This window comes from Saccostrea cucullata, unplaced genomic scaffold (assembly GCF_032062105.1).
Source record: "Saccostrea cucullata isolate Sc308-1 unplaced genomic scaffold, CSIRO_AGI_Scuc_v1 ctg11299, whole genome shotgun sequence".
NCBI classification, from domain to species: Eukaryota; Metazoa; Mollusca; class Bivalvia; order Ostreida; family Ostreidae; genus Saccostrea; species Saccostrea cuccullata.
In genome coordinates this window covers 1-7297 of record NW_026927341.1, presented here as the reverse complement: position 1 = coordinate 7297, position 7297 = coordinate 1, and the positions used below count along the sequence as shown (strand labels likewise).

Here is a 7297-nt window from a genome sequence, read left to right as displayed (position 1 = left end):
ACCAAACATTTCTGATGTTACAGTGTTTTGTTTAGAATTCTAACATGCTCAAGTATTTTAATCATATTTTTTTCTTGTTTTTTAATTGAGAGGAAGGTCAGGTTTTTTTATTGGTAGGAAACATGTAGCTATGATGATTCAAACATATTATACCATTATAGCCTTTTGGGGATGCCAATATGCTTTCTAGAAGGTCTATATATCTATAGATTTTACCGAATAAAAAGGCTACAATTGTTTTATTTTTTATCTCACATAAGGAGCTCTTATGTCATATGAATTATGACGTCACAGGATTGACTAGCACTGCAGTATCTGTTTTTAGAAACCTCCATTATATAAAAAATATTGTGACGTCCACACTATTGTTGCTTCACAGAAGAACGTTTCCTATTTTAGAAACAGCAGGTTAATAATGTTTTGAAAATAAAAACATCCACTCTATAACCCTTTTTATACTTGATCATGTGATCTAGTTTGAGGCAATCAAATTGCTGGCAATAATAGAGATAGACAATAAATGCTTTGATAATACTCTTGTCTATTTTTGTTGAAATTTTGTTAAAACTGGGATGACAGTGACGTTAGTAAACAGGGAATATTTAAAAGGAAATAAATGAAGGTAATGAAATTCATAATTACATTCAAACAATACAAATCAGCAAAAACGGATCGTTTACAGATGTGTATCATAGGTTGAATTAGTGCCAAGGAGGAGTTAATATCCCCAACGACGGGGCACACATGCCATTGTCTCTTTCTCTTCTAGCTTAATTTAATAAAAAAAAAGAAATCTTTCCAATCTCATTTATTAAGCATAATGTGAGTAAATATCCATACGGTCGGATATACATATCGTTTCTTTTGTTCTTCTTATTCAATTTGAGAAAAAATTATGCGAGAATGACATCAACGAAGAATGATGAATTTGAGACAACTATGAGATATAAACATATATAACGGAGAAAAAGTTTAGACCTTTCGGTTGAAAAGTTTAGAACTTTTCCGTTTAAAAAGTTATAATGAATTTGTCATATAACATGTACATGTATAAGTTGATAAAATATGTAGCTTATGTACTAATATTCTTTTTTTAATATCAAATCATTGGCAAGCAAATTACGATGTTAATTTTATTTAGGTTTGTTTTTTTTACTTAATCATCATTGTAAATATTTATCATCCTGTAATCGCTTTATACTTACTAGTACGTCTTGAAGACAACAAGGGTTGCCCGGTAAAATCGTTGAAAAAATGTTATCATCCGTGTGTCGTTACACGGGTAACAATACATAATATAAAATCCCAAAAAATTTAGGTATTATACACAAATGAATCTTAAATTAGGTGTATACATTGATGGAAAATATACCAAAGAGTAGTGAAAATTTTGCAACGCAGTGATGATATTTATTCACTCTAGAAATCTTGTTCATGACTTTACTGGCCAACCCAAAACACCAACTTAACTTTTATCTCTCTAGCCTTATGCTTAGTACATGTACATGTAAGTCCCCCCACCCCCAACTCCCAGCCCTGATTTAGAGCATACGTCATCTTCACCAATGAAATATAAGCGAATCAAAAACACGTGACACTTCAACAATTTCTGTATTCTGTGAATTAAGGATTTGTTCTTATTATACCATCAGTATTTTATCCGTTTTTGCAGGTATAAATAGACATGGCATTATTATCATTTATCCTTGGGGTGGTGTTTGCTGTTTTTATGTACAATTACTTGTATGAGAAGAAAGACTCAGAGGACGAAAGTGTTCTTGACAGTATATATTTAACAGGTAAGAATCGTTTCCTTTGACCTTTAGCCGATCACACTCATTCTTCTATGGCATCCGATCCCAATTCTTATGTTTGGGTTGTTCATATTTGCTTTACTCATGTTTTGCAATGTTAAATGAACTTTTGAGCTTGAATATTGCTCGTTATCTCTATGTATTTCATTTTATGGCGTTTTTCCTCTCATATTTATACACAGTACAAACCAAATATAACCTTATTGAAAACAATCGCAAGAAAACTTCTATTTCTAGATCTACCTGATTTTTTTAAATTTATTTGAAGGGAAAGTACTGAAAATGGCAGACTACTTTGTTGAGCTGGGTAACTGGATTCTGTACATTTATCTGGCCATTCTGTTTTGCCTTGCCACCTGCAGTTTTGTCATTGAATTTAGGTGGAATATTTTTTGGATGTTAAATGTCTATTTGCTGTGCTACCATATACAACAAAACTATGAAAAATATGATTTGAAGGATAAGGATGGAAAAGATAGAGAGATCAACAGTAATTACAGCTACATTATAGGTATAAATCATTTCTTAAAAATTATCTTTTTCCATAAGGAAGGTAAATGCCGCCCTATTATTATTTGGTTTGTTTTTTCTATTTTTTTCGTTTTTTTTTATCTTTATTTATTATCAAATTGTTCGTTTTGTAAAAAAAAATTGGAATGCTTACTACTTTTTGGTATCTTATCCCACCTCTAATGTTTTGGAGTCCTGTGTTTCCTCTGCTCAAAAGTTTTATTGTGTGATGGACTTTTAAACTTGAATACCCTTCGTTATCACCATATTTTTTTATCATATTTTTTTCCTCCGTGTTGTTTTTCTATTAATTTTAATTCATTAAAAGTTTATACTCATTTCTATTGGTGAACACCATTTTATTAGTGGGAGCCGGCTCTGCTGGATGTGTTCTTGCTAACAGACTTTCGGAAGATCTAGGATCCTCTGTGCTTATTGTAGAGGCAGGAGGTTCCGAGGATGAACATGAAATGATGAAGGTCCCATCCATGTCAAGAGTCTTACAAGCGACAAAACATGACTGGAATTACAGGACAGTTCCTCAAAAGTTTAGATGCCATAATAAGGAAGATAGGGTATCAAAATGATAAAGCGGGGATATTTGTTTTTAATGCTTTGAATAAAACAAGGCTGGTTTTATCTTCCTTGCAGAACAGATACTGAGTTTATCTCAATCTACAATTTTATGGAATTCATTGAAAACTATGTACAAAATTGCGTAAATAATGTACGCTAACTTATTTTGGAATATGCTATTAACTTGGAATATTCTTAAATTATATACTATCTACCACTAATTAATACGATAATGAACTGAACTCCTTCTGAAAAAATATTTGAAGAGTTGAAAAAATTGTATCTGTCGAACATTTGCACTTTTAAGTAAAACACAATCTACCAAAACCATCCAATTTTTGTTTCTTTGAAATCTACTTTTAGAAATGCACGTGGCCAAGAGGGCGTGTCCTCGGTGGTACAAGTTCAATAAACTTTATGCAGTATATTAGAGGTAGCCGACATGACTTTGATAACTGGGCCAGACAGGGTGCTGATGGATGGAGTTACAAAGATGTACTTCCGTATTTTATCAAGTCTGAAGATATGCAAATACCAAGTCTGCGATATTCACGTATAATAATTCCCTATTGTTTTCTTTATTTCTAAGAAATTTTCTCGATTTAAACATGTTAAAGGCAGATTCCTAAGGTAATCATTAACTTTGATGTTGATTTGCATAAATTCTTCGCATTAAGAACACTATTTATTTGTGAATCTATCTATACAGAGTATCATGGAATTGGTGGTCCTCTAACTATAGATGAAGAAACAGCCTCAAGTCTCAGCGACAATGTGTATAGAAAAGGAATGGAGGAAACGGGATACAGAGTGGTAGACTGTAATGGAAGGACGCAAATAGGTTACATACCTCCCTCTCTTTCTCTCTCTTTCTCTCTCTCTCTCTCTCTCTCTCTTTTAAGAAATACAGAAAATGTCTTTTTGTATTGTAAAGCTATATATTAGAATTTGTTATTGATAATTAAAAACAAAATATTTACTCATTTAGCTAGTTTGGAGTTAGCATGTTTTTCTTCAAAATCAGTTGCCTTTAACTCGGGATGGCAGAATTGACTGTTTAATATAGTTATACATGATGTTTAAATTGTTTTAATTCTATTACTCTATTATTGTTGTAAATAATTTAATATAAATTGATTTTAAATTGATTTGACTTAGGACACTACCTAATAATGTCCTCTCTAAAAGTTAACTAAGTTGTAAATAAGGAATCCTTTTGAAGTGTTATGTGATATGCTCTACGTAGAACAATTTCTAAAACGAGGAAAAGAAACAAGTCGATAAAAAAGGAATATCAAGTCTCTTTTAAAGTCATCATTTCGTAGGTTCTATGGTCGATACAATGACCTTGTCAGCAAATACAATTTATCATTGAGTTAAATATTGACTGACGTTTCTCATACTTATCGTATTCCATAATTCATACACTGCATTGGCGACGAATTTTCCTATTACTTCTCAAGCATGACTAAAAGCACAAGGCAAATGTGATTAGTCTACAGGGGATCCTCACTCCTCCATGGCACCTGATCCAACCTCTGATGTTTAGGAGGTCGTTGTTTGCTTTGCTCCTATTTTGTATTGTTTAATGGACTTAAGATCTTGAATAACGTTCCATATCTTGATATCGTCCATTGTTTGGCATTGAACAAGGGAGAATAACTCCACAGGTGTTTTATCATCGTTTTTATATGATATAAAAATTCGTCTCTTTCTGATCAACCCAAGGCTATTGTCCTGGACAAGAGACGGTAAGAAACGGAGAAAGATGGAGCACAGCCAAGGCTTTCCTAAGACCTGCAATGAACCGTCCAAATCTTCACGTGGTAACAAACGCATATGTTACAAAGGTATCTTAAAATTCAAGTGTCATTTTATTAACACTTACAAAGCTTGTTTAAAACCATTGTGTCGGAATAAACAGAGATTATTTGAAATTTTGTTAATGGCTTTATATATACATTTATAATATTTATCTCTATTCCTGCCTTGTTTTGAAATTATTAACTTAATTGTGTATCTTTCAAAAACAAGCTTGTCTCTACATTTTTTTCAAATTGCCTCAGACTATTTTCTATATATCTATCTTGCGATCATTGAGCATGGTATTGTAAACTTGTATACTCGGGCGAATACTCAGTACGTACTGAAAAAAATTATTAAAAGAACGAAACGTCAACTGTTCTGTCTATTTTAATTAGCCGGCAAATATTTTAAAAACGTTATCTTCAGCAAGAAGAGCATAATACACTGTAAGTAACTACAAACTCAAAATTGCTGAGTTTAAAGATTTGATACGTACACATGATTAACAGAATTTGTTATCAAAAATCTGCTTAATTTGTGATATTCAGATATTAATAGAAAATAGGACGGCAGTGGGAATATCCATGGTAAAAAAACTATGAAAAATACAATATTAAAGCAGAGAAAGAAGTCATCATTTCTGCTGGATCTATAAACTCACCCAAAATTCTGATGTTATCTGGGATCGGACCTGTGGAACATCTAGATTCATCGGGGGTAAGAAAATTATGAACAGATATTCTGATTTCTTTGTCCACTTTTCATGTGTACCATATTTTAATCCAAATCATAAGAAGAGAAACATTAAAATCTATATAAAGATTAATCTTTGTATGAAAACAATTATCAGAGAATCGGCCTTCATGTGTTCTCGATAGCGATCACTCGAAGGTGAAAAAGACTCTTTATTTTGATGTACATGTAAGAATCAAATATAGTGTAATAGGAAATGGCATTAAGGGTTTCGGTAAGATACATTTGATTTTTCTTCTCTTTGGAAGATCTGAGTATATACCTTAGAGGCAAATTGGTATATGTTTTGCTCTCTGTCTCTCTCATATTGGTATTTTTTTCAAAAATTTCTTTTATAACATGTAATAAGATATTAATCAGATACATGCTATTGAAGCATACCTACTTTTGATACTTCATAAGTATAAATTGTATAAGGTTCTGCATATAGTGTAACACCTACATGAAGGAGTCAATCCTTACGTCGCGGGTTCGAATCCCACTGCGGGACGTGGAGACCGGTCCTTCGGATGAGACCATATAAATCGAGGCCCCGTGTCGCAGTAGGTGCTGGCACGAAAAAGATCCCTCACTGCTCAAAGGCCCTCAGTGCCGAGCATAGGACAAAATTTGTAGCCCTCCATCGGCAAGTGGTGGCGTCTCCATATGAGTGAAAAATTCTCGAGAGGGACGTTAAACAATATACAATCAATCAATCAATCAATATCAGCTACATGTACCTGATATCATTATGTTTATACACCTTTAACAGATCCCAGTGGTTGCCGATCTGCCTGTCGGAAAAAACTTAGAAGATCACATTAATGTACATCTATCCTTCAGAGACAACACAAGTTCAGCGTACATGTACAACCAGTCACCATTTCATTCCTTTGAATACGGTTTGTCAAAATCAGGTAATTTCATTTAAAAAAAAAAACATACATGTATTTAAATTGTTTTAAAATGTTGTGATGATTTATAGCACTGGGATCTGCATTTGCAAGTTCCAGAGATTTGTCTTTGTGTGAGAGTAACTGTAAACTAAATTTAATATCCCCCTGTAAAAAGATATGCTAAACAATGTTGAATTAGTTCAAGCAATTTCGACAATTAAATTATATTGTATGAACTTAAAACAAAAATATAAGTTCGTATGTTATTATATGAAATCAAGTGTGGATTGAAAGAAAGTTGACGAGACAAAAATCATTCGAAACGCAAATAGCTGTCCATATGTTTCATTCAACAATCAATTTTTTATTTACAATATTAACTTACACACATATTGAAATGCCATGTCCGTATTCCAAATGTCCCAATGCGCTTTGAGGCTTTCTCATGTTTCAAATATTAGCCGTTTTGTAGCCTAATGGATATCATCATTTTTTCAAGATGGCCTAAAAGGTCATTGACTGCAGTGTATAGAAGAGTGGTCCTATTTATTTGCCTTTCATGTTCACCAAATAGATGCAAATAAATCCGAATTAAGTCTTGTTAATTGACAATCGTTGAGCCCTTATGGACTCTAACATAGCTCCACATATTAAAAATGCTTACGATAAATTCGTCCACGATGAAGTCAGGTGTTACATGTATGCTCTTCAAGTGGTTTTCACTGACAGTCTTTTAGGTACAAAATGGCTGCATATTTCATCAACGTAACTTGTAATTTTCAATTTCCATCAATTTCATTAAAATAAGTTCTTCTTTTAAAGGGTGTAGCGATCACATTCCCTTGCATCAAAATCGTTTGATTGTTTATTGTTTAACGTTCCATTTGATAATTTTTCACTTATTCTGCAGAGACGTCACCATGCTGTAAACGTATTACATTTAGCGGTGTATTCTATCATGGC

The 7297-nt window shown here is 32.8% G+C and overlaps 1 pseudogene; it reads left to right on the top strand.

Annotated features, from left to right (window-relative positions):
- Window positions 1-2098: 2098 nt before the first annotated feature.
- On the top strand, window positions 2099-6355 carry LOC134274144 (glucose dehydrogenase [FAD, quinone]-like; annotated as a pseudogene).
- The last annotated feature ends 942 nt before the right edge of the window (window positions 6356-7297 follow it).